The sequence below is a fragment of the Daphnia pulicaria genome, chromosome 3 (assembly GCF_021234035.1).
Source record: "Daphnia pulicaria isolate SC F1-1A chromosome 3, SC_F0-13Bv2, whole genome shotgun sequence".
Taxonomy (NCBI): Eukaryota; Metazoa; Arthropoda; class Branchiopoda; order Diplostraca; family Daphniidae; genus Daphnia; species Daphnia pulicaria.
Window position 1 is genome coordinate 4,546,059 of NC_060915.1, and position 24,172 is coordinate 4,570,230.

The 24,172-nt window shown below is 36.6% G+C and overlaps 1 non-coding gene and 51 pseudogenes across 1 annotated transcript; all 52 read right to left on the minus strand.

Annotated features, from left to right (window-relative positions):
- Positions 1-245: 245 nt before the first annotated feature.
- On the minus strand, positions 246-364 carry LOC124333196 (annotated as a pseudogene).
- Positions 365-778: 414 nt separating this feature from the next.
- LOC124330421 lies at positions 779-897 on the minus strand (annotated as a pseudogene).
- A 284-nt stretch (positions 898-1,181) lies between these two features.
- Positions 1,182-1,300, minus strand: LOC124333198 (annotated as a pseudogene).
- A 414-nt stretch (positions 1,301-1,714) lies between these two features.
- Positions 1,715-1,833, minus strand: LOC124330189 (annotated as a pseudogene).
- Positions 1,834-2,118: 285 nt separating this feature from the next.
- LOC124335559 lies at positions 2,119-2,237 on the minus strand (annotated as a pseudogene).
- Positions 2,238-2,522: 285 nt separating this feature from the next.
- LOC124330335 lies at positions 2,523-2,641 on the minus strand (annotated as a pseudogene).
- Positions 2,642-2,925: 284 nt separating this feature from the next.
- Positions 2,926-3,044, minus strand: LOC124333199 (annotated as a pseudogene).
- A 414-nt stretch (positions 3,045-3,458) lies between these two features.
- Positions 3,459-3,577, minus strand: LOC124330190 (annotated as a pseudogene).
- A 285-nt stretch (positions 3,578-3,862) lies between these two features.
- On the minus strand, positions 3,863-3,981 carry LOC124335560 (annotated as a pseudogene).
- A 285-nt stretch (positions 3,982-4,266) lies between these two features.
- On the minus strand, positions 4,267-4,385 carry LOC124330336 (annotated as a pseudogene).
- Positions 4,386-4,799: 414 nt separating this feature from the next.
- LOC124330191 lies at positions 4,800-4,918 on the minus strand (annotated as a pseudogene).
- A 285-nt stretch (positions 4,919-5,203) lies between these two features.
- Positions 5,204-5,322, minus strand: LOC124335561 (annotated as a pseudogene).
- Positions 5,323-5,607: 285 nt separating this feature from the next.
- Positions 5,608-5,726, minus strand: LOC124333200 (annotated as a pseudogene).
- Positions 5,727-6,140: 414 nt separating this feature from the next.
- Positions 6,141-6,259, minus strand: LOC124330192 (annotated as a pseudogene).
- A 285-nt stretch (positions 6,260-6,544) lies between these two features.
- On the minus strand, positions 6,545-6,663 carry LOC124335562 (annotated as a pseudogene).
- Positions 6,664-6,948: 285 nt separating this feature from the next.
- LOC124330337 lies at positions 6,949-7,067 on the minus strand (annotated as a pseudogene).
- A 414-nt stretch (positions 7,068-7,481) lies between these two features.
- On the minus strand, positions 7,482-7,600 carry LOC124330193 (annotated as a pseudogene).
- Positions 7,601-7,885: 285 nt separating this feature from the next.
- LOC124335563 lies at positions 7,886-8,004 on the minus strand (annotated as a pseudogene).
- Positions 8,005-8,289: 285 nt separating this feature from the next.
- LOC124330338 lies at positions 8,290-8,408 on the minus strand (annotated as a pseudogene).
- Positions 8,409-8,693: 285 nt separating this feature from the next.
- On the minus strand, positions 8,694-8,812 carry LOC124330340 (annotated as a pseudogene).
- Positions 8,813-9,226: 414 nt separating this feature from the next.
- LOC124330194 lies at positions 9,227-9,345 on the minus strand (annotated as a pseudogene).
- Positions 9,346-9,630: 285 nt separating this feature from the next.
- Positions 9,631-9,749, minus strand: LOC124335564 (annotated as a pseudogene).
- A 285-nt stretch (positions 9,750-10,034) lies between these two features.
- LOC124330341 lies at positions 10,035-10,153 on the minus strand (annotated as a pseudogene).
- Positions 10,154-10,437: 284 nt separating this feature from the next.
- Positions 10,438-10,556, minus strand: LOC124330422 (annotated as a pseudogene).
- A 284-nt stretch (positions 10,557-10,840) lies between these two features.
- On the minus strand, positions 10,841-10,959 carry LOC124333201 (annotated as a pseudogene).
- Positions 10,960-11,373: 414 nt separating this feature from the next.
- LOC124330423 lies at positions 11,374-11,492 on the minus strand (annotated as a pseudogene).
- A 285-nt stretch (positions 11,493-11,777) lies between these two features.
- LOC124333202 lies at positions 11,778-11,896 on the minus strand (annotated as a pseudogene).
- Positions 11,897-12,181: 285 nt separating this feature from the next.
- Positions 12,182-12,300, minus strand: LOC124330195 (annotated as a pseudogene).
- Positions 12,301-12,715: 415 nt separating this feature from the next.
- LOC124330880 lies at positions 12,716-12,834 on the minus strand (annotated as a pseudogene).
- Positions 12,835-13,248: 414 nt separating this feature from the next.
- Positions 13,249-13,367, minus strand: LOC124330424 (annotated as a pseudogene).
- Positions 13,368-13,781: 414 nt separating this feature from the next.
- On the minus strand, positions 13,782-13,900 carry LOC124330198 (annotated as a pseudogene).
- A 285-nt stretch (positions 13,901-14,185) lies between these two features.
- On the minus strand, positions 14,186-14,304 carry LOC124333203 (annotated as a pseudogene).
- Positions 14,305-14,589: 285 nt separating this feature from the next.
- On the minus strand, positions 14,590-14,708 carry LOC124330199 (annotated as a pseudogene).
- Positions 14,709-15,123: 415 nt separating this feature from the next.
- LOC124333205 lies at positions 15,124-15,242 on the minus strand (annotated as a pseudogene).
- Positions 15,243-15,656: 414 nt separating this feature from the next.
- Positions 15,657-15,775, minus strand: LOC124330425 (annotated as a pseudogene).
- Positions 15,776-16,190: 415 nt separating this feature from the next.
- On the minus strand, positions 16,191-16,309 carry LOC124329587 (annotated as a pseudogene).
- Positions 16,310-16,594: 285 nt separating this feature from the next.
- On the minus strand, positions 16,595-16,713 carry LOC124333206 (annotated as a pseudogene).
- A 415-nt stretch (positions 16,714-17,128) lies between these two features.
- Positions 17,129-17,247, minus strand: LOC124330200 (annotated as a pseudogene).
- A 285-nt stretch (positions 17,248-17,532) lies between these two features.
- On the minus strand, positions 17,533-17,651 carry LOC124334149. Its single transcript, XR_006916874.1, has one exon. It is a non-coding gene; the product is annotated as a 5S ribosomal RNA (ribosomal RNA).
- A 285-nt stretch (positions 17,652-17,936) lies between these two features.
- LOC124330201 lies at positions 17,937-18,055 on the minus strand (annotated as a pseudogene).
- Positions 18,056-18,470: 415 nt separating this feature from the next.
- On the minus strand, positions 18,471-18,589 carry LOC124330202 (annotated as a pseudogene).
- A 415-nt stretch (positions 18,590-19,004) lies between these two features.
- On the minus strand, positions 19,005-19,123 carry LOC124333540 (annotated as a pseudogene).
- Positions 19,124-19,537: 414 nt separating this feature from the next.
- Positions 19,538-19,656, minus strand: LOC124330558 (annotated as a pseudogene).
- Positions 19,657-19,941: 285 nt separating this feature from the next.
- LOC124333207 lies at positions 19,942-20,060 on the minus strand (annotated as a pseudogene).
- A 415-nt stretch (positions 20,061-20,475) lies between these two features.
- LOC124333208 lies at positions 20,476-20,594 on the minus strand (annotated as a pseudogene).
- A 415-nt stretch (positions 20,595-21,009) lies between these two features.
- LOC124330203 lies at positions 21,010-21,128 on the minus strand (annotated as a pseudogene).
- Positions 21,129-21,412: 284 nt separating this feature from the next.
- On the minus strand, positions 21,413-21,531 carry LOC124330559 (annotated as a pseudogene).
- A 285-nt stretch (positions 21,532-21,816) lies between these two features.
- LOC124333209 lies at positions 21,817-21,935 on the minus strand (annotated as a pseudogene).
- A 415-nt stretch (positions 21,936-22,350) lies between these two features.
- Positions 22,351-22,469, minus strand: LOC124330204 (annotated as a pseudogene).
- Positions 22,470-22,754: 285 nt separating this feature from the next.
- Positions 22,755-22,873, minus strand: LOC124330064 (annotated as a pseudogene).
- Positions 22,874-23,288: 415 nt separating this feature from the next.
- LOC124333542 lies at positions 23,289-23,407 on the minus strand (annotated as a pseudogene).
- Positions 23,408-23,822: 415 nt separating this feature from the next.
- Positions 23,823-23,941, minus strand: LOC124333210 (annotated as a pseudogene).
- Positions 23,942-24,172: the final 231 nt, after the last annotated feature.

Sequence of the window (24,172 nt, forward strand, 5' to 3'; positions counted from 1 at the left end):
AGCACTCGTTTCCCCCTACTAACCTGAGAGCGCATTTTGAGGACGAGCGTTTGAGCTAGCTCACCAGTTCCGTGTTGCGATAAACTTTGAAAAACTCGCAATGAAATTTATCCAGAATCATTCAAATAGATGAATTGAACCTATCTCTATGCCATTGATATTTTTAATCTACGAATTTGGACTGGTAACCATCGTGATTGAAAAAAAAATTTCAAGAAATTTGTTATTGAAAACAAACTATTCATCGCCAACGACATCCCGTATTCCCAAGCGGTCACCCTTCCAAGTACTAACGGGACTCGACGTAACTTAACTTCTGGGAGCTGACGAGACCAGGTGCGTTCTACGTGATATGGCCGTTGACATTCAAAAATGAAAATTTACCCTACCAGTCCCAATGGATGAATAGAAAATCACTTCAAAGTGATAGAAATGTTTGTTCATTGAATTTGGACTCGTAACCATCGGGAATAAAAAAGCGCGATAAACTTTGAAAAACTCGCAATGAAATTTATCCAGAATCATTCCTATAGATGAATTGAACCTATCTCTATGCCATTGATATTTTTGATCTACGAATTTGGACTGGTAACCATCGCGATTAAAAAACGCGATAAACTTTGAAAAACTCTCAATGGAATTGATCCAGAATCATTCTTATAGATGAATTTAACCTATCTCTAAGGCATTGAAATGTTTTATCTACGAATTTGGACTGGTAACCATCGTGATTGAAAAAAATTTTCAAGAAATTTGTTATTGAAAACAAACTATTCATCGCCAACGACATCCCGTATTCCCAAGCGGTCACCCTTCCAAGTACTAACGGGACTCGATGTAACTTAACTTCTGGGAGTTGACGAGACCAGTTGCGTTCTACGAGATATGACCGTTGACATTCAAAAATGAAAACTTACCCTCCCAGTCCCAATGGATGAATAGAAAATCACTTCAAAGTGATAGAAATGTTTGTTCATTGAATTTGGACTCGTAACCATCGCGATTAAAAAACGCGATAAACTTTGAAAAACTCTCAATGGAATTGATCCAGAATCATTCTTATAGATGAATTTAACCTATCTCTAAGGCATTGAAATGTTTTATCTACGAATTTGGACTGGTAACCATCGTGATTGAAAAAAAAATTTCAAGAAATTTGTTATTGAAAACAAACTATTCATCGCCAACGACATCCCGTATTCCCAAGCGGTCACCCTTCCAAGTACTAACGGGACTCGACGTAACTTAACTTCTGGGAGCTGACGAGACCAGGTGCGTTCTACGTGATATGGCCGTTGACATTCAAAAATGAAAATTTACCCTACCAGTCCCAATGGATGAATAGAAAATCACTTCAAAGTGATAGAAATGTTTGTTCATTGAATTTGGACTCGTAACCATCGCGAATAAAAAAGCGCGATAAACTTTGAAAAACTCGCAATGAAATTTATCCAGAATCATTCCTATAGATGAATTGAACCTATCTCTATGCCATTGATATTTTTGATCTACGAATTTGGACTGGTAACCATCGCGATTAAAAAACGCGATAAACTTTGAAAAACTCTCAATGGAATTGATCCAGAATCATTCTTATAGATGAATTTAACCTATCTCTAAGGCATTGAAATGTTTTATCTACGAATTTGGACTGGTAACCATCGTGATTGAAAAAAATTTTCAAGAAATTTGTTATTGAAAACAAACTATTCATCGCCAACGACATCCCGTATTCCCAAGCGGTCACCCTTCCAAGTACTAACGGGACTCGACGTAACTTAACTTCTGGGAGTTGACGAGACCAGTTGCGTTCTACGAGATATGACCGTTGACATTCAAAAATGAAAACTTACCCTCCCAATCCCAATGGATGAATAGAAAATCACTTCAAAGTGATAGAAATGTTTGTTCATTGAATTTGGACTCGTAACCATCGCGAATAAAAAAGCGCGATAAACTTTGAAAAACTCGCAATGAAATTTATCCAGAATCATTCCTATAGATGAATTGAACCTATCTCTAAGGCATTGAAATGTTTTATCTACGAATTTGGACTGGTAACCATCGTGATTAAAAAAAAATTTTCAAGAAATTTGTTATTTAAAACAAACTATTCATCGCCAACGACATGCCGTATTCCCAAGCGGTCACCCTTCCAAGTACTAACGGGACTCGACGTAACTTAACTTCTGGGAGCTGACGAGACCAGGTGCGTTCTACGTGATATGGCCGTTGACATTCAAAAATGAAAAATTACCCTCCCAATCCCAATGGATGAATAGAAAATCACTTCAAAGTGATAGAAATGTTTTTTCATTGAATTTGGACTCGTAACCATCGCGAATAAAAAAGCGCGATAAACTTTGAAAAACTCGCAATGAAATTTATCCAGAATCATTCCTATAGATGAATTGAACCTATCTCTAAGGCATTGAAATGTTTTATCTACGAATTTGGACTGGTAACCATCGTGATTGAAAAAAAAATTTCAAGAAATTTGTTATTGAAAACAAACTATTCATCGCCAACGACATCCCGTATTCCCAAGCGGTCACCCTTCCAAGTACTAACGGGACTCGACATAACTTAACTTCTGGGAGTAGACGAGACCAGTTGCGTTCTACGAGATATGACCGTTGACATTCAAAAATGAAAACTTACCCTCCCAGTCCCAATGGATGAATAGAAAATCACTTCAAAGTGATAGAAATGTTTGTTCATTGAATTTGGACTCGTAACCATCGCGATTAAAAAACGCGATAAACTTTGAAAAACTCTCAATGGAATTGATCCAGAATCATTCTTATAGATGAATTTAACCTATCTCTAAGGCATTGAAATGTTTTATCTACGAATTTGGACTGGTAACCATCGTGATTGAAAAAAAAATTTCAAGAAATTTGTTATTGAAAACAAACTATTCATCGCCAACGACATCCCGTATTCCCAAGCGGTCACCCTTCCAAGTACTAACGGGACTCGACGTAACTTAACTTCTGGGAGCTGACGAGACCAGGTGCGTTCTACGTGATATGGCCGTTGACATTCAAAAATGAAAATTTACCCTACCAGTCCCAATGGATGAATAGAAAATCACTTCAAAGTGATAGAAATGTTTGTTCATTGAATTTGGACTCGTAACCATCGCGAATAAAAAAGCGCGATAAACTTTGAAAAACTCGCAATGAAATTTATCCAGAATCATTCCTATAGATGAATTGAACCTATCTCTATGCCATTGATATTTTTGATCTACGAATTTGGACTGGTAACCATCGCGATTAAAAAACGCGATAAACTTTGAAAAACTCTCAATGGAATTGATCCAGAATCATTCTTATAGATGAATTTAACCTATCTCTAAGGCATTGAAATGTTTTATCTACGAATTTGGACTGGTAACCATCGTGATTGAAAAAAATTTTCAAGAAATTTGTTATTGAAAACAAACTATTCATCGCCAACGACATCCCGTATTCCCAAGCGGTCACCCTTCCAAGTACTAACGGGACTCGACGTAACTTAACTTCTGGGAGTTGACGAGACCAGTTGCGTTCTACGAGATATGACCGTTGACATTCAAAAATGAAAACTTACCCTCCCAATCCCAATGGATGAATAGAAAATCACTTCAAAGTGATAGAAATGTTTGTTCATTGAATTTGGACTCGTAACCATCGCGAATAAAAAAGCGCGATAAACTTTGAAAAACTCGCAATGAAATTTATCCAGAATCATTCCTATAGATGAATTGAACCTATCTCTAAGGCATTGAAATGTTTTATCTACGAATTTGGACTGGTAACCATCGTGATTAAAAAAAAATTTTCAAGAAATTTGTTATTGAAAACAAACTATTCATCGCCAACGACATGCCGTATTCCCAAGCGGTCACCCTTCCAAGTACTAACGGGACTCGACGTAACTTAACTTCTGGGAGCTGACGAGACCAGGTGCGTTCTACGTGATATGGCCGTTGACATTCAAAAATGAAAAATTACCCTCCCAATCCCAATGGATGAATAGAAAATCACTTCAAAGTGATAGAAATGTTTTTTCATTGAATTTGGACTCGTAACCATCGCGAATAAAAAAGCGCGATAAACTTTGAAAAACTCGCAATGAAATTTATCCAGAATCATTCCTATAGATGAATTGAACCTATCTCTAAGGCATTGAAATGTTTTATCTACGAATTTGGACTGGTAACCATCGTGATTGAAAAAAAAATTTCAAGAAATTTGTTATTGAAAACAAACTATTCATCGCCAACGACATCCCGTATTCCCAAGCGGTCACCCTTCCAAGTACTAACGGGACTCGACATAACTTAACTTCTGGGAGTAGACGAGACCAGTTGCGTTCTACGAGATATGACCGTTGACATTCAAAAATGAAAACTTACCCTCCCAGTCCCAATGGATGAATAGAAAATCACTTCAAAGTGATAGAAATGTTTGTTCATTGAATTTGGACTCGTAACCATCGCGAATAAAAAAGCGCGATAAACTTTGAAAAACTCGCAATGAAATTTATCCAGAATCATTCAAATAGATGAATTGAACCTATCTCTATGCCATTGATATTTTTAATCTACGAATTTGGACTGGTAACCATCGCGATTAAAATACGCGATAAACTTTGAAAAACTCTCAATGGAATTGATCCAGAATCATTCTTATAGATGAATTTAACCTATCTCTAAGGCATTGAAATGTTTTATCTACGAATTTGGACTGGTAACCATCGTGATTGAAAAAAATTTTCAAGAAATTTGTTATTGAAAACAAACTATTCATCGCCAACGACATCCCGTATTCCCAAGCGGTCACCCTTCCAAGTACTAACGGGACTCGACGTAACTTAACTTCTGGGAGTTGACGAGACCAGTTGCGTTCTACGAGATATGACCGTTGACATTCAAAAATGAAAACTTACCCTCCCAATCCCAATGGATGAATAGAAAATCACTTCAAAGTGATAGAAATGTTTGTTCATTGAATTTGGACTCGTAACCATCGCGAATAAAAAAGCGCGATAAACTTTGAAAAACTCGCAATGAAATTTATCCAGAATCATTCCTATAGATGAATTGAACCTATCTCTAAGGCATTGAAATGTTTTATCTACGAATTTGGACTGGTAACCATCGTGATTAAAAAAAAATTTTCAAGAAATTTGTTATTGAAAACAAACTATTCATCGCCAACGACATGCCGTATTCCCAAGCGGTCACCCTTCCAAGTACTAACGGGACTCGACGTAACTTAACTTCTGGGAGCTGACGAGACCAGGTGCGTTCTACGTGATATGGCCGTTGACATTCAAAAATGAAAAATTACCCTCCCAATCCCAATGGATGAATAGAAAATCACTTCAAAGTGATAGAAATGTTTTTTCATTGAATTTGGACTCGTAACCATCGCGAATAAAAAAGCGCGATAAACTTTGAAAAACTCGCAATGAAATTTATCCAGAATCATTCCTATAGATGAATTGAACCTATCTCTAAGGCATTGAAATGTTTTATCTACGAATTTGGACTGGTAACCATCGTGATTGAAAAAAAAATTTCAAGAAATTTGTTATTGAAAACAAACTATTCATCGCCAACGACATCCCGTATTCCCAAGCGGTCACCCTTCCAAGTACTAACGGGACTCGACGTAACTTAACTTCTGGGAGCTGACGAGACCAGGTGCGTTCTACGTGATATGGCCGTTGACATTCAAAAATGAAAAATTACCCTCCCAATCCCAATGGATGAATAGAAAATCACTTCAAAGTGATAGAAATGTTTGTTCATTGAATTTGGACTCGTAACCATCGCGAATAAAAAAGCGCGATAAACTTTGAAAAACTCGCAATGAAATTTATCCAGAATCATTCAAATAGATGAATTGAACCTATCTCTATGCCATTGATATTTTTAATCTACGAATTTGGACTGGTAACCATCGCGATTAAAAAACGCGATAAACTTTGAAAAACTCTCAATGGAATTGATCCAGAATCATTCTTATAGATGAATTTAACCTATCTCTAAGGCATTGAAATGTTTTATCTACGAATTTGGACTGGTAACCATCGTGATTGAAAAAAATTTTCAAGAAATTTGTTATTGAAAACAAACTATTCATCGCCAACGACATCCCGTATTCCCAAGCGGTCACCCTTCCAAGTACTAACGGGACTCGACGTAACTTAACTTCTGGGAGTTGACGAGACCAGTTGCGTTCTACGAGATATGACCGTTGACATTCAAAAATGAAAACTTACCCTCCCAATCCCAATGGATGAATAGAAAATCACTTCAAAGTGATAGAAATGTTTGTTCATTGAATTTGGACTCGTAACCATCGCGAATAAAAAAGCGCGATAAACTTTGAAAAACTCGCAATGAAATTTATCCAGAATCATTCCTATAGATGAATTGAACCTATCTCTAAGGCATTGAAATGTTTTATCTACGAATTTGGACTGGTAACCATCGTGATTAAAAAAAAATTTTCAAGAAATTTGTTATTGAAAACAAACTATTCATCGCCAACGACATGCCGTATTCCCAAGCGGTCACCCTTCCAAGTACTAACGGGACTCGACGTAACTTAACTTCTGGGAGCTGACGAGACCAGGTGCGTTCTACGTGATATGGCCGTTGACATTCAAAAATGAAAAATTACCCTCCCAATCCCAATGGATGAATAGAAAATCACTTCAAAGTGATAGAAATGTTTTTTCATTGAATTTGGACTCGTAACCATCGCGAATAAAAAAGCGCGATAAACTTTGAAAAACTCGCAATGAAATTTATCCAGAATCATTCCTATAGATGAATTGAACCTATCTCTAAGGCATTGAAATGTTTTATCTACGAATTTGGACTGGTAACCATCGTGATTGAAAAAAAAATTTCAAGAAATTTGTTATTGAAAACAAACTATTCATCGCCAACGACATCCCGTATTCCCAAGCGGTCACCCTTCCAAGTACTAACGGGACTCGACATAACTTAACTTCTGGGAGTAGACGAGACCAGTTGCGTTCTACGAGATATGACCGTTGACATTCAAAAATGAAAACTTACCCTCCCAGTCCCAATGGATGAATAGAAAATCACTTCAAAGTGATAGAAATGTTTGTTCATTGAATTTGGACTCGTAACCATCGCGAATAAAAAAGCGCGATAAACTTTGAAAAACTCGCAATGAAATTTATCCAGAATCATTCAAATAGATGAATTGAACCTATCTCTATGCCATTGATATTTTTAATCTACGAATTTGGACTGGTAACCATCGCGATTAAAAAACGCGATAAACTTTGAAAAACTCTCAATGGAATTGATCCAGAATCATTCTTATAGATGAATTTAACCTATCTCTAAGGCATTGAAATGTTTTATCTACGAATTTGGACTGGTAACCATCGTGATTGAAAAAAATTTTCAAGAAATTTGTTATTGAAAACAAACTATTCATCGCCAACGACATCCCGTATTCCCAAGCGGTCACCCTTCCAAGTACTAACGGGACTCGACGTAACTTAACTTCTGGGAGTTGACGAGACCAGTTGCGTTCTACGAGATATGACCGTTGACATTCAAAAATGAAAACTTACCCTCCCAATCCCAATGGATGAATAGAAAATCACTTCAAAGTGATAGAAATGTTTGTTCATTGAATTTGGACTCGTAACCATCGCGAATAAAAAAGCGCGATAAACTTTGAAAAACTCGCAATGAAATTTATCCAGAATCATTCCTATAGATGAATTGAACCTATCTCTAAGGCATTGAAATGTTTTATCTACGAATTTGGACTGGTAACCATCGTGATTAAAAAAAAATTTTCAAGAAATTTGTTATTGAAAACAAACTATTCATCGCCAACGACATGCCGTATTCCCAAGCGGTCACCCTTCCAAGTACTAACGGGACTCGACGTAACTTAACTTCTGGGAGCTGACGAGACCAGGTGCGTTCTACGTGATATGGCCGTTGACATTCAAAAATGAAAAATTACCCTCCCAATCCCAATGGATGAATAGAAAATCACTTCAAAGTGATAGAAATGTTTTTTCATTGAATTTGGACTCGTAACCATCGCGAATAAAAAAGCGCGATAAACTTTGAAAAACTCGCAATGAAATTTATCCAGAATCATTCCTATAGATGAATTGAACCTATCTCTAAGGCATTGAAATGTTTTATCTACGAATTTGGACTGGTAACCATCGTGATTGAAAAAAAAATTTCAAGAAATTTGTTATTGAAAACAAACTATTCATCGCCAACGACATCCCGTATTCCCAAGCGGTCACCCTTCCAAGTACTAACGGGACTCGACATAACTTAACTTCTGGGAGTAGACGAGACCAGTTGCGTTCTACGAGATATGACCGTTGACATTCAAAAATGAAAACTTACCCTCCCAGTCCCAATGGATGAATAGAAAATCACTTCAAAGTGATAGAAATGTTTGTTCATTGAATTTGGACTCGTAACCATCGGGAATAAAAAAGCGCGATAAACTTTGAAAAACTCGCAATGAAATTTATCCAGAATCATTCCTATAGATGAATTGAACCTATCTCTAAGGCATTGAAATGTTTTATCTACGAATTTGGACTGGTAACCATCGTGATTGAAAAAAAAATTTCAAGAAATTTGTTATTGAAAACAAACTATTCATCGCCAACGACATCCCGTATTCCCAAGCGGTCACCCTTCCAAGTACTAACGGGACTCGACATAACTTAACTTCTGGGAGTAGACGAGACCAGTTGCGTTCTACGAGATATGACCGTTGACATTCAAAAATGAAAACTTACCCTCCCAGTCCCAATGGATGAATAGAAAATCACTTCAAAGTGATAGAAATGTTTGTTCATTGAATTTGGACTCGTAACCATCGCGAATAAAAAAGCGCGATAAACTTTGAAAAACTCGCAATGAAATTTATCCAGAATCATTCAAATAGATGAATTGAACCTATCTCTATGCCATTGATATTTTTAATCTACGAATTTGGACTGGTAACCATCGCGATTAAAAAACGCGATAAACTTTGAAAAACTCTCAATGGAATTGATCCAGAATCATTCTTATAGATGAATTTAACCTATCTCTAAGGCATTGAAATGTTTTATCTACGAATTTGGACTGGTAACCATCGTGATTGAAAAAAATTTTCAAGAAATTTGTTATTGAAAACAAACTATTCATCGCCAACGACATCCCGTATTCCCAAGCGGTCACCCTTCCAAGTACTAACGGGACTCGACGTAACTTAACTTCTGGGAGTTGACGAGACCAGTTGCGTTCTACGAGATATGACCGTTGACATTCAAAAATGAAAACTTACCCTCCCAATCCCAATGGATGAATAGAAAATCACTTCAAAGTGATAGAAATGTTTGTTCATTGAATTTGGACTCGTAACCATCGCGAATAAAAAAGCGCGATAAACTTTGAAAAACTCGCAATGAAATTTATCCAGAATCATTCCTATAGATGAATTGAACCTATCTCTAAGGCATTGAAATGTTTTATCTACGAATTTGGACTGGTAACCATCGTGATTAAAAAAAAATTTTCAAGAAATTTGTTATTGAAAACAAACTATTCATCGCCAACGACATGCCGTATTCCCAAGCGGTCACCCTTCCAAGTACTAACGGGACTCGACGTAACTTAACTTCTGGGAGCTGACGAGACCAGGTGCGTTCTACGTGATATGGCCGTTGACATTCAAAAATGAAAAATTACCCTCCCAATCCCAATGGATGAATAGAAAATCACTTCAAAGTGATAGAAATGTTTTTTCATTGAATTTGGACTCGTAACCATCGCGAATAAAAAAGCGCGATAAACTTTGAAAAACTCGCAATGAAATTTATCCAGAATCATTCCTATAGATGAATTGAACCTATCTCTAAGGCATTGAAATGTTTTATCTACGAATTTGGACTGGTAACCATCGTGATTGAAAAAAAAATTTCAAGAAATTTGTTATTGAAAACAAACTATTCATCGCCAACGACATCCCGTATTCCCAAGCGGTCACCCTTCCAAGTACTAACGGGACTCGACATAACTTAACTTCTGGGAGTAGACGAGACCAGTTGCGTTCTACGAGATATGACCGTTGACATTCAAAAATGAAAACTTACCCTCCCAGTCCCAATGGATGAATAGAAAATCACTTCAAAGTGATAGAAATGTTTGTTCATTGAATTTGGACTCGTAACCATCGGGAATAAAAAAGCGCGATAAACTTTGAAAAACTCGCAATGAAATTTATCCAGAATCATTCCTATAGATGAATTGAACCTATCTCTATGCCATTGATATTTTTGATCTACGAATTTGGACTGGTAACCATCGTGATTGAAAAAAATTTTCAAGAAATTTGTTATTGAAAACAAACTATTCATCGCCAACGACATCCCGTATTCCCAAGCGGTCACCCTTCCAAGTACTAACGGGACTCGATGTAACTTAACTTCTGGGAGTTGACGAGACCAGTTGCGTTCTACGAGATATGACCGTTGACATTCAAAAATGAAAACTTACCCTCCCAGTCCCAATGGATGAATAGAAAATCACTTCAAAGTGATAGAAATGTTTGTTCATTGAATTTGGACTCGTAACCATCGCGATTAAAAAACGCGATAAACTTTGAAAAACTCTCAATGGAATTGATCCAGAATCATTCTTATAGATGAATTTAACCTATCTCTAAGGCATTGAAATGTTTTATCTACGAATTTGGACTGGTAACCATCGTGATTGAAAAAAAAATTTCAAGAAATTTGTTATTGAAAACAAACTATTCATCGCCAACGACATCCCGTATTCCCAAGCGGTCACCCTTCCAAGTACTAACGGGACTCGACGTAACTTAACTTCTGGGAGCTGACGAGACCAGGTGCGTTCTACGTGATATGGCCGTTGACATTCAAAAATGAAAATTTACCCTACCAGTCCCAATGGATGAATAGAAAATCACTTCAAAGTGATAGAAATGTTTGTTCATTGAATTTGGACTCGTAACCATCGGGAATAAAAAAGCGCGATAAACTTTGAAAAACTCGCAATGAAATTTATCCAGAATCATTCCTATAGATGAATTGAACCTATCTCTATGCCATTGATATTTTTGATCTACGAATTTGGACTGGTAACCATCGCGATTAAAAAACGCGATAAACTTTGAAAAACTCTCAATGGAATTGATCCAGAATCATTCTTATAGATGAATTTAACCTATCTCTAAGGCATTGAAATGTTTTATCTACGAATTTGGACTGGTAACCATCGTGATTGAAAAAAATTTTCAAGAAATTTGTTATTGAAAACAAACTATTCATCGCCAACGACATCCCGTATTCCCAAGCGGTCACCCTTCCAAGTACTAACGGGACTCGATGTAACTTAACTTCTGGGAGTTGACGAGACCAGTTGCGTTCTACGAGATATGACCGTTGACATTCAAAAATGAAAACTTACCCTCCCAATCCCAATGGATGAATAGAAAATCACTTCAAAGTGATAGAAATGTTTGTTCATTGAATTTGGACTCGTAACCATCGCGAATAAAAAAGCGCGATAAACTTTGAAAAACTCGCAATGAAATTTATCCAGAATCATTCCTATAGATGAATTGAACCTATCTCTAAGGCATTGAAATGTTTTATCTACGAATTTGGACTGGTAACCATCGTGATTAAAAAAAAATTTTCAAGAAATTTGTTATTGAAAACAAACTATTCATCGCCAACGACATCCCGTATTCCCAAGCGGTCACCCTTCCAAGTACTAACGGGACTCGACGTAACTTAACTTCTGGGAGCTGACGAGACCAGGTGCGTTCTACGTGATATGGCCGTTGACATTCAAAAATGAAAAATTACCCTCCCAATCCCAATGGATGAATAGAAAATCACTTCAAAGTGATAGAAATGTTTGTTCATTGAATTTGGACTCGTAACCATCGCGAATAAAAAAGCGCGATAAACTTTGAAAAACTCGCAATGAAATTTATCCAGAATCATTCCTATAGATGAATTGAACCTATCTCTAAGGCATTGAAATGTTTTATCTACGAATTTGGACTGGTAACCATCGTGATTGAAAAAAAAATTTCAAGAAATTTGTTATTGAAAACAAACTATTCATCGCCAACGACATCCCGTATTCCCAAGCGGTCACCCTTCCAAGTACTAACGGGACTCGACGTAACTTAACTTCTGGGAGTTGACGAGACCAGTTGCGTTCTACGAGATATGACCGTTGACATTCAAAAATGAAAACTTACCCTCCCAGTCCCAATGGATGAATAGAAAATCACTTCAAAGTGATAGAAATGTTTGTTCATTGAATTTGGACTCGTAACCATCGCGAATAAAAAAGCGCGATAAACTTTGAAAAACTCGCAATGAAATTTATCCAGAATCATTCAAATAGATGAATTGAACCTATCTCTATGCCATTGATATTTTTAATCTACGAATTTGGACTGGTAACCATCGCGATTAAAAAACGCGATAAACTTTGAAAAACTCTCAATGGAATTGATCCAGAATCATTCTTATAGATGAATTTAACCTATCTCTAAGGCATTGAAATGTTTTATCTACGAATTTGGACTGGTAACCATCGTGATTGAAAAAAACATTTCAAGAAATTTGTTATTGAAAACAAACTATTCATCGCCAACGACATCCCGTATTCCCAAGCGGTCACCCTTCCAAGTACTAACGAGACTCGACGTAACTTAACTTCTGGGAGCTGACGAGACCAGGTGCGTTCTACGTGATATGGCCGTTGACATTCAAAAATGAAAATTTACCCTACCAGTCCCAATGGATGAATAGAAAATCACTTCAAAGTGATAGAAATGTTTGTTCATTGAATTTGGACTCGTAACCATCGGGAATAAAAAAGCGCGATAAACTTTGAAAAACTCGCAATGAAATTTATCCAGAATCATTCCTATAGATGAATTGAACCTATCTCTATGCCATTGATATTTTTGATCTACGAATTTGGACTGGTAACCATCGCGATTAAAAAACGCGATAAACTTTGAAAAACTCTCAATGGAATTGATCCAGAATCATTCTTATAGATGAATTTAACCTATCTCTAAGGCATTGAAATGTTTTATCTACGAATTTGGACTGGTAACCATCGTGATTGAAAAAAATTTTCAAGAAATTTGTTATTGAAAACAAACTATTCATCGCCAACGACATCCCGTATTCCCAAGCGGTCACCCTTCCAAGTACTAACGGGACTCGATGTAACTTAACTTCTGGGAGTTGACGAGACCAGTTGCGTTCTACGAGATATGACCGTTGACATTCAAAAATGAAAACTTACCCTCCCAGTCCCAATGGATGAATAGAAAATCACTTCAAAGTGATAGAAATGTTTGTTCATTGAATTTGGACTCGTAACCATCGGGAATAAAAAAGCGCGATAAACTTTGAAAAACTCGCAATGAAATTTATCCAGAATCATTCCTATAGATGAATTGAACCTATCTCTATGCCATTGATATTTTTGATCTACGAATTTGGACTGGTAACCATCGCGATTAAAAAACGCGATAAACTTTGAAAAACTCTCAATGGAATTGATCCAGAATCATTCTTATAGATGAATTTAACCTATCTCTAAGGCATTGAAATGTTTTATCTACGAATTTGGACTGGTAACCATCGTGATTGAAAAAAATTTTCAAGAAATTTGTTATTGAAAACAAACTATTCATCGCCAACGACATCCCGTATTCCCAAGCGGTCACCCTTCCAAGTACTAACGGGACTCGACGTAACTTAACTTCTGGGAGTTGACGAGACCAGTTGCGTTCTACGAGATATGACCGTTGACATTCAAAAATGAAAACTTACCCTCCCAATCCCAATGGATGAATAGAAAATCACTTCAAAGTGATAGAAATGTTTGTTCATTGAATTTGGACTCGTAACCATCGCGAATAAAAAAGCGCGATAAACTTTGAAAAACTCGCAATGAAATTTATCCAGAATCATTCCTATAGATGAATTGAACCTATCTCTAAGGCATTGAAATGTTTTATCTACGAATTTTGACTGGTAACCATCGTGATTAAAAAAAAATTTTCAAGAAATTTGTTATTGAAAACAAACTATTCATCGCCAACGACATCCCGTATTCCCAAGCGGTCACCCTTCCAAGTACTAACGGGACTCGACGTAACTTAACTTCTGGGAGCTGACGAGACCAGGTGCGTTCTACGTGATATGGCCGTTGACATTCAAAAATGAAAAATTACCCTCCCAATCCCAATGGATGAATAGAAAATCACTTCAAAGTGATAGAAATGTTTGTTCATTGAATTTGGACTCGTAACCATCGCGAATAAAAAAGCGCGATAAACTTTGAAAAACTCGCAATGAAATTTATCCAGAATCATTCCTATAGATGAATTGAACCTATCTCTAAGGCATTGAAATGTTTTATCTACGAATTTGGACTGGTAACCATCGTGATTGAAAAAAAAATTTCAAGAAATTTGTTATTGAAAACAAACTATTCATCGCCAACGACATCCCGTATTCCCAAGCGGTCACCCTTCCAAGTACTAACGGGACTCGACGTAACTTAACTTCTGGGAGTTGACGAGACCAGTTGCGTTCTACGAGATATGACCGTTGACATTCAAAAATGAAAACTTACCCTCCCAGTCCCAATGGATGAATAGAAAATCACTTCAAAGTGATAGAAATGTTTGTTCATTGAATTTGGACTCGTAACCATCGCGAATAAAAAAGCGCGATAAACTTTGAAAAACTCGCAATGAAATTTATCCAGAATCTTTCAAATAGATGAATTGAACCTATCTCTATGCCATTGATATTTTTAATCTACGAATTTGGACTGGTAACCATCGCGATTAAAAAACGCGATAAACTTTGAAAAACTCTCAATGGAATTGATCCAGAATCATTCTTATAGATGAATTTAACCTATCTCTAAGGCATTGAAATGTTTTATCTACGAATTTGGACTGGTAACCATCGTGATTGAAAAAAAAATTTCAAGAAATTTGTTATTGAAAACAAACTATTCATCGCCAACGACATCCCGTATTCCCAAGCGGTCACCCTTCCAAGTACTAACGGGACTCGACGTAACTTAACTTCTGGGAGCTGACGAGACCAGGTGCGTTCTACGTGATATGGCCGTTGACATTCAAAAATGAAAATTTACCCTACCAGTCCCAATGGATGAATAGAAAATCACTTCAAAGTGATAGAAATGTTTGTTCATTTAATTTGGACTCGTAACCATCGGGAATAAAAAAGCGCGATAAACTTTGAAAAACTCGCAATGAAATTTATCCAGAATCATTCCTATAGATGAATTGAACCTATCTCTATGCCATTGATATTTTTGATCTACGAATTTGGACTGGTAACCATCGCGATTAAAAAACGCGATAAACTTTGAAAAACTCTCAATGGAATTGATCCAGAATCATTCTTATAGATGAATTTAACCTATCTCTAAGGCATTGAAATGTTTTATCTACGAATTTGGACTGGTAACCATCGTGATTGAAAAAAATTTTCAAGAAATTTGTTATTGAAAACAAACTATTCATCGCCAACGACATCCCGTATTCCCAAGCGGTCACCCTTCCAAGTACTAACGGGACTCGATGTAACTTAACTTCTGGGAGTTGACGAGACCAGTTGCGTTCTACGAGATATGACCGTTGACATTCAAAAATGAAAACTTACCCTCCCAGTCCCAATGGATGAATAGAAAATCACTTCAAAGTGATAGAAATGTTTGTTCATTGAATTTGGACTCGTAACCATCGCGAATAAAAAAGCGCGATAAACTTTGAAAAACTCGCAATGAAATTTATCCAGAATCATTCAAATAGATGAATTGAACCTATCTCTATGCCATTGATATTTTTGATCTACGAATTTGGACTGGTAACCATCGCGATTAAAAAACGCGATAAACTTTGAAAAACTCTCAATGGAATTGATCCAGAATCATTCTTATAGATGAATTTAACCTATCTCTAAGGCATTGAAATGTTTTATCTACGAATTTGGACTGGTAACCATCGTGATTAAAAAAAAATTTTCAAGAAATTTGTTATTGAAAACAAACTATTCATCGCCAACGACATCCCGTATTCCCAAGCGGTCACCATTCCAAGTACTAACGGGACTCGACGTAACTTAACTTCTGGGAGCTGACGAGACCAGGTGCGTTCTACGTGATATGGCCGTTGACATTCCAAAATGAAAAATTACCCTCCCAATCCCAATGGATGAATAGAAAATCACTTCAAAGTGATAGAAATGTTTGTTCATTGAATTTGGACTCGTAACCATCGCGAATAAAAAAGCGCGATAAACTTTGAAAAACTCGCAATGAAATTTATCCAGAATCATTCCTATAGATGAATTGAACCTATCTCTAAGGCATTGAAATGTTTTATCTACGAATTTGGACTGGTAACCATCGTGATTGAAAAAAAAATTTCAAGAAATTTATTATTGAAAACAAACTATTCATCGCCAACGACATCCCGTATTCCCAAGCGGTCACCCTTCCAAGTACTAACGGGACTCGACGTAACTTAACTTCTGGGAGCTGACGAGACCAGGTGCGTTCTACGTGATATGGCCGTTGACATTCAAAAATGAAAATTTACCCTACCAGTCCCAATGGATGAATAGAAAATCACTTCAAAGTGATAGAAATGTTTGTTCATTGAATTTGGACTCGTAACCATCGCGAATAAAAAAGCGCGATAAACTTTGAAAAACTCGCAATGAAATTTATCCAGAATCATTCCTATAGATGAATTGAACCTATCTCTATGCCATTGATATTTTTGATCTACGAATTTGGACTGGTAACCATCGCGATTAAAAAACGCGATAAACTTTGAAAAACTCTCAATGGAATTGATCCAGAATCATTCTTATAGATGAATTGAACCTATCTCTAAGGCATTGAAATGTTTTATCTACGAATTTGGACTGGTAACCATCGTGATTGAAAAAAAAATTTCAAGAAATTTGTTATTGAAAACAAACTATTCATCGCCAACGACATCCCGTATTCCCAAGCGGTCACCCTTCCAAGTACTAACGGGACTCGACGTAACTTAACTTCTGGGAGTTGACGAGACCAGTTGCGTTCTACGAGATATGACCGTTGACATTCAAAAATGAAAACTTACCCTCCCAATCCCAATGGATGAATAGAAAATCACTTCAAAGTGATAGAAATGTTTGTTCATTGAATTTGGACTCGTAACCATCGCGAATAAAAAAGCGCGATAAACTTTGAAAAACTCGCAATGAAATTTATCCAGAATCATTCCTATAGATGAATTGAACCTATCTCTAAGGCATTGAAATGTTTTATCTACGAATTTGGACTGGTAACCATCGTGATTAAAAAAAAATTTTCAAGAAATTTGTTATTGAAAACAAACTATTCATCGCCAACGACATCACGTATTCCCAAGCGGTCACCCTTCCAAGTACTAACGGGACTCGACGTAACTTAACTTCTGGGAGCTGACGAGACCAGGTGCGTTCTACGTGATATGGCCGTTGACATTCAAAAATGAAAAATTACCCTCCCAATCCCAATGGATGAATAGAAAATCACTTCAAAGTGATAGAAATGTTTGTTCATTGAATTTGGACTCGTAACCATCGCGAATAAAAAAGCGCGATAAACTTTGAAAAACTCGCAATGAAATTTATCCAGAATCATTCCTATAGATGAATTGAACCTATCTCTAAGGCATTGAAATGTTTTATCTACGAATTTGGACTGGTAACCATCGTGATTGAAAAAAAAATTTCAAGAAATTTGTTATTGAAAACAAACTATTCATCGCCAACGACATCCCGTATTCCCAAGCGGTCACCCTTCCAAGTACTAACGGGACTCGACGTAACTTAACTTCTGGGAGTTGACGAGACCAGTTGCGTTCTACGAGATATGACCGTTGACATTCAAAAATGAAAACTTACCCTCCCAGTCCCAATGGATGAATAGAAAATCACTTCAAAGTGATAGAAATGTTTGTTCATTGAATTTGGACTCGTAACCATCGCGAATAAAAAAGCGCGATAAACTTTGAAAAACTCGCAATGAAATTTATCCAGAATCATTCAAATAGATGAATTGAACCTATCTCTATGCCATTGATATTTTTAATCTACGAATTTGGACTGGTAACCATCGCGATTAAAAAACGCGATAAACTTTGAAAAACTCTCAATGGAATTGATCCAGAATCATTCTTATAGATGAATTTAACCTATCTCTAAGGCATTGAAATGTTTTATCTACGAATTTGGACTGGTAACCATCGTGATTGAAAAAAAAATTTCAAGAAATTTGTTATTGAAAACAAACTATTCATCGCCAACGACATCCCGTATTCCCAAGCGGTCACCCTTCCAAGTACTAACGGGACTCGACGTAACTTAACTTCTGGGAGTTGACGAGACCAGTTGCGTTCTACGAGATATGACCGTTGACATTCAAAAATGAAAACTTACCCTCCCAGTCCCAATGGATGAATAGAAAATCACTTCAAAGTGATAGAAATGTTTGTTCATTGAATTTGGACTCGTAACCATCGCGAATAAAAAAGCGCGATAAACTTTGAAAAACTCGCAATGAAATTTATCCAGAATCATTCAAATAGATGAATTGAACCTATCTCTATGCCATTGATATTTTTAATCTACGAATTTGGACTGGTAACCATCGCGATTAAAAAACGCGATAAACTTTGAAAAACTCTCAATGGAATTGATCCAGAATCATTCTTATAGATGAATTTAACCTATCTCTAAGGCATTGAAATGTTTTATCTACGAATTTGGACTGGTAACCATCGTGATTGAAAAAAAAATTTCAAGAAATTTGTTATTGAAAACAAACTATTCATCGCCAACAACATCCCGTATTCCCAAGCGGTCACCCTTCCAAGTACTAACGGGACTCGACGTAACTTAACTTCTGGGAGCTGACGAGACCAGGTGCGTTCTACGTGATATGGCCGTTGACATTCAAAAATGAAAATTTACCCTACCAGTCCCAATGGATGAATAGAAAATCACTTCAAAGTGATAGAAATGTTTGTTCATTGAATTTGGACTCGTAACCATCGGGAATAAAAAAGCGCGATAAACTTTGAAAAACTCGCAATGAAATTTATCCAGAATCATTCCTATAGATGAATTGAACCTATCTCTATGCCATTGATATTTTTGATCTACGAATTTGGACTGGTAACCATCGCGATTAAAAAACGCGATAAACTTTGAAAAACTCTCAATGGAATTGATCCAGAATCATTCTTATAGATGAATTTAACCTATCTCTAAGGCATTGAAATGTTTTATCTACGAATTTGGACTGGTAACCATCGTGATTGAAAAAAATTTTCAAGAAATTTGTTATTGAAAACAAACTATTCATCGCCAACGACATCCCGTATTCCCAAGCGGTCACCCTTCCAAGTACTAACGGGACTCGATGAAACTTAACTTCTGGGAGTTGACGAGACCAGTTGCGTTCTACGAGATATGACCGTTGACATTCAAAAATGAAAACTTACCCTCCCAGTCCCAATGGATGAATAGAAAATCACTTCAAAGTGATAGAAATGTTTGTTCATTGAATTTGGACTCGTAACCATCGCGAATAAAAAAGCGCGATAAACTTTGAAAAACTCGCAATGAAATTTATCCAGAATCATTCCTATAGATGAATTGAACCTATCTCTAAGGCATTGAAATGTTTTATCTACGAATTTGGACTGGTAACCATCGTGATTAAAAAAAAATTTTCAAGAAATTTGTTATTGAAAACAAACTATTCATCGCCAACGACATCCCGTATTCCCAAGCGGTCACCCTTCCAAGTACTAACGGGACTCGACGTAACTTAACTTCTGGGAGCTGACGAGACCAGGTGCGTTCTACGTGATATGGCCGTTGACATTCAAAAATGAAAATTTACCCTACCAGTCCCAATGGATGAATAGAAAATCACTTCAAAGTGATAAAAATGTTTGTTCATTGAATTTGGACTCGTAACCATCGCGAATAAAAAAGCGCGATAAACTTTGAAAAACTCGCAATGAAATTTATCCAGAATCATTCAAATAGATGAATTGAACCTATCTCTATGCCATTGATATTTTTAATCTACGAATTTGGACTGGTAACCATCGCGATTAAAAAACGCGATAAACTTTGAAAAATTCTCAATGGAATTGATCCAGAATCATTCTTATAGATGAATTTAACCTATCTCTAAGGCATTGAAATGTTTTATCTACGAATTTGGACTGGTAACCATCGTGATTGAAAAAAAAATTTCAAGAAATTTGTTATTGAAAACAAACTATTCATCGCCAACGACATCCCGTATTCCCAAGCGGTCACCCTTCCAAGTACTAACGGGACTCGACGTAACTTAACTTCTGGGAGCTGACGAGACCAGGTGCGTTCTACGTGATATGGCCGTTGACATTCAAAAATGAAAATTTACCCTACCAGTCCCAATGGATGAATAGAAAATCACTTCAAAGTGATAGAAATGTTTGTTCATTGAATTTGGACTCGTAACCATCGCGAATAAAAAAGCGCGATAAACTTTGAAAAACTCGCAATGAAATTTATCCAGAATCATTCCTATAGATGAATTGAACCTATCTCTATGCCATTGATATTTTTGATCTACGAATTTGGACTGGTAACCATCGCGATTAAAAAACGCGATAAACTTTGAAAAACTCTCAATGGAATTGATCCAGAATCATTCTTATAGATGAATTGAACCTATCTCTAAGGCATTGAAATGTTTTATCTACGAATTTGGACTGGTAACCATCGTGATTGAAAAAAAAATTTCAAGAAATTTGTTATTGAAAACAAACTATTCATCGCCAACGACATCCCGTATTCCCAAGCGGTCACCCTTCCAAGTACTAACGGGACTCGACGTAACTTAACTTCTGGGAGTTGACGAGACCAGTTGCGTTCTACGAGATATGACCGTTGACATTAAAAAATGAAAACTTACCCTCCCAATCCCAATGGATGAATAGAAAATCACTTCAAAGTGATAGAAATGTTTGTTCATTGAATTTGGACTCGTAACCATCGCGAATAAAAAAGCGCGATAAACTTTGAAAAACTCGCAATGAAATTTATCCAGAATCATTCCTATAGATGAATTTAACCTATCTCTAAGGCATTGAAATGTTTTATCTACGAATTTGGACTGGTAACCATCGTGATTGAAAAAAATTTTCAAGAAATTTGTTATTGAAAACAAACTATTCATCGCCAACGACATCCCGTATTCCCAAGCGGTCACCCTTCCAAGTACTAACGGGACTCGATGAAACTTAACTTCTGGGAGTTGACGAGACCAGTTGCGTTCTACGAGATATGACCGTTGACATTCAAAAATGAAAACTTACCCTCCCAGTCCCAATGGATGAATAGAAAATCACTTCAAAGTGATAGAAATGTTTGTTCATTGAATTTGGACTCGTAACCATCGCGAATAAAAAAGCGCGATAAACTTTGAAAAACTCGCAATGAAATTTATCCAGAATCATTCCTATAGATGAATTGAACCTATCTCTAAGGCATTGAAATGTTTTATCTACGAATTTGGACTGGTAACCATCGTGATTAAAAAAAAATTTTCAAGAAATTTGTTATTGAAAACAAACTATTCATCGCCAACGACATCCCGTATTCCCAAGCGGTCACCCTTCCAAGTACTAACGGGACTCGACGTAACTTAACTTCTGGGAGCTGACGAGACCAGGTGCGTTCTACGTGATATGGCCGTTGACATTCAAAAATGAAAATTTACCCTACCAGTCCCAATGGATGAATAGAAAATCACTTCAAAGTGATAGAAATGTTTGTTCATTGAATTTGGACTCGTAACCATCGCGAATAAAAAAGCGCGATAAACTTTGAAAAACTCGCAATGAAATTTATCCAGAATCATTCCTATAGATGAATTGAACCTATCTCTATGCCATTGATATTTTTGATCTACGAATTTGGACTGGTAACCATCGCGATTAAAAAACGCGATAAACTTTGAAAAACTCTCAATGGAATTGATCCAGAATCATTCTTATAGATGAATTGAACCTATCTCTAAGGCATTGAAATGTTTTATCTACGAATTTGGACTGGTAACCATCGTGATTGAAAAAAAAATTTCAAGAAATTTGTTATTGAAAACAAACTATTCATCGCCAACGACATCCCGTATTCCCAAGCGGTCACCCTTCCAAGTACTAACGGGACTCGACGTAACTTAACTTCTGGGAGTTGACGAGACCAGTTGCGTTCTACGAGATATGACCGTTGACATTAAAAAATGAAAACTTACCCTCCCAATCCCAATGGATGAATAGAAAATCACTTCAAAGTGATAGAAATGTTTGTTCATTGAATTTGGACTCGTAACCATCGCGAATAAAAAAGCGCGATAAACTTTGAAAAACTCGCAATGAAATTTATCCAGAATCATTCCTATAGATGAATTGAACCTATCTCTAAGGCATTGAAATGTTTTATCTACGAATTTGGACTGGTAACCATCGTGATTAAAAAAAAATTTTCAAGAAATTTGTTATTGAAAACAAACTATTCATCGCCAACGGCATCCCGTATTCCCAAGCGGTCACCCTTCCAAGTACTAACGGGACTCGACGTAACTTAACTTCTGGGAGTTGACGAGACCAGTTGCGTTCTACGAGATATGACCGTTGACATTCAAAAATGAAAACTTACCCTCCCAGTCCCAATGGATGAATAGAAAATCACTTCAAAGTGATAGAAATGTTTGTTCATTGAATTTGGACTCGTAACCATCGCGAATAAAAAAGCGCGATAAACTTTGAAAAACTCGCAATGAAATTTATCCAGAATCATTCAAATAGATGAATTGAACCTATCTCTATGCCATTGATATTTTTAATATACGAATTTGGACTGGTAACCATCGCGATTAAAAAACGCGATAAACTTTGAAAAACTCTCAATGGAATTGATCCAGAATCATTCTTATAGATGAATTTAACCTATCTCTAAGGCATTGAAATGTTTTATCTACGAATTTGGACTGGTAACCATCGTGATTGAAAAAAAAATTTCAAGAAATTTGTTATTGAAAACAAACTATTCATCGCCAACAACATCCCGTATTCCCAAGCGGTCACCCTTCCAAGTACTAACGGGACTCGACGTAACTTAACTTCTGGGAGCTGACGAGACCAGGTGCGTTCTACGTGATATGGCCGTTGACATTCAAAAATGAAAATTTACCCTACCAGTCCCAATGGATGAATAGAAAATCACTTCAAAGTGATAGAAATGTTTGTTCATTGAATTTGGACTCGTAACCATCGGGAATAAAAAAGCGCGATAAACTTTGAAAAACTCGCAATGAAATTTATCCAGAATCATTCCTATAGATGAATTGAACCTATCTCTATGCCATTGATATTTTTGATCTACGAATTTGGACTGGTAACCATCGCGATTAAAAAACGCGATAAACTTTGAAAAACTCTCAATGGAATTGATCCAGAATCATTCTTATAGATGAATTTAACCTATCTCTAAGGCATTGAAATGTTTTATCTACGAATTTGGACTGGTAACCATCGTGATTAAAAAAAAATTTTCAAGAAATTTGTTATTGAAAACAAACTATTCATCGCCAACGACATCCCGTATTCCCAAGCGGTCACCCTTCCAAGTACTAACGGGACTCGACGTAACTTAACTTCTGGGAGCTGACGAGACCAGGTGCGTTCTACGTGATATGGCCGTTGACATTCAAAAATGAAAAATTACCCTCCCAGTCCCAATGGATGAATAGAAAATCACTTCAAAGTGATAGAAATGTTTGTTCATTGAATTTGGACTCGTAACCATCGCGAATAAAAAAGCGCGATAAACTTTGAAAAACTCGCAATGAAATTTATCCAGAATCATTCCTATAGATGAATTGAACCTATCTCTATGCCATTGATATTTTTGATCTACGAATTTGGACTGGTAACCA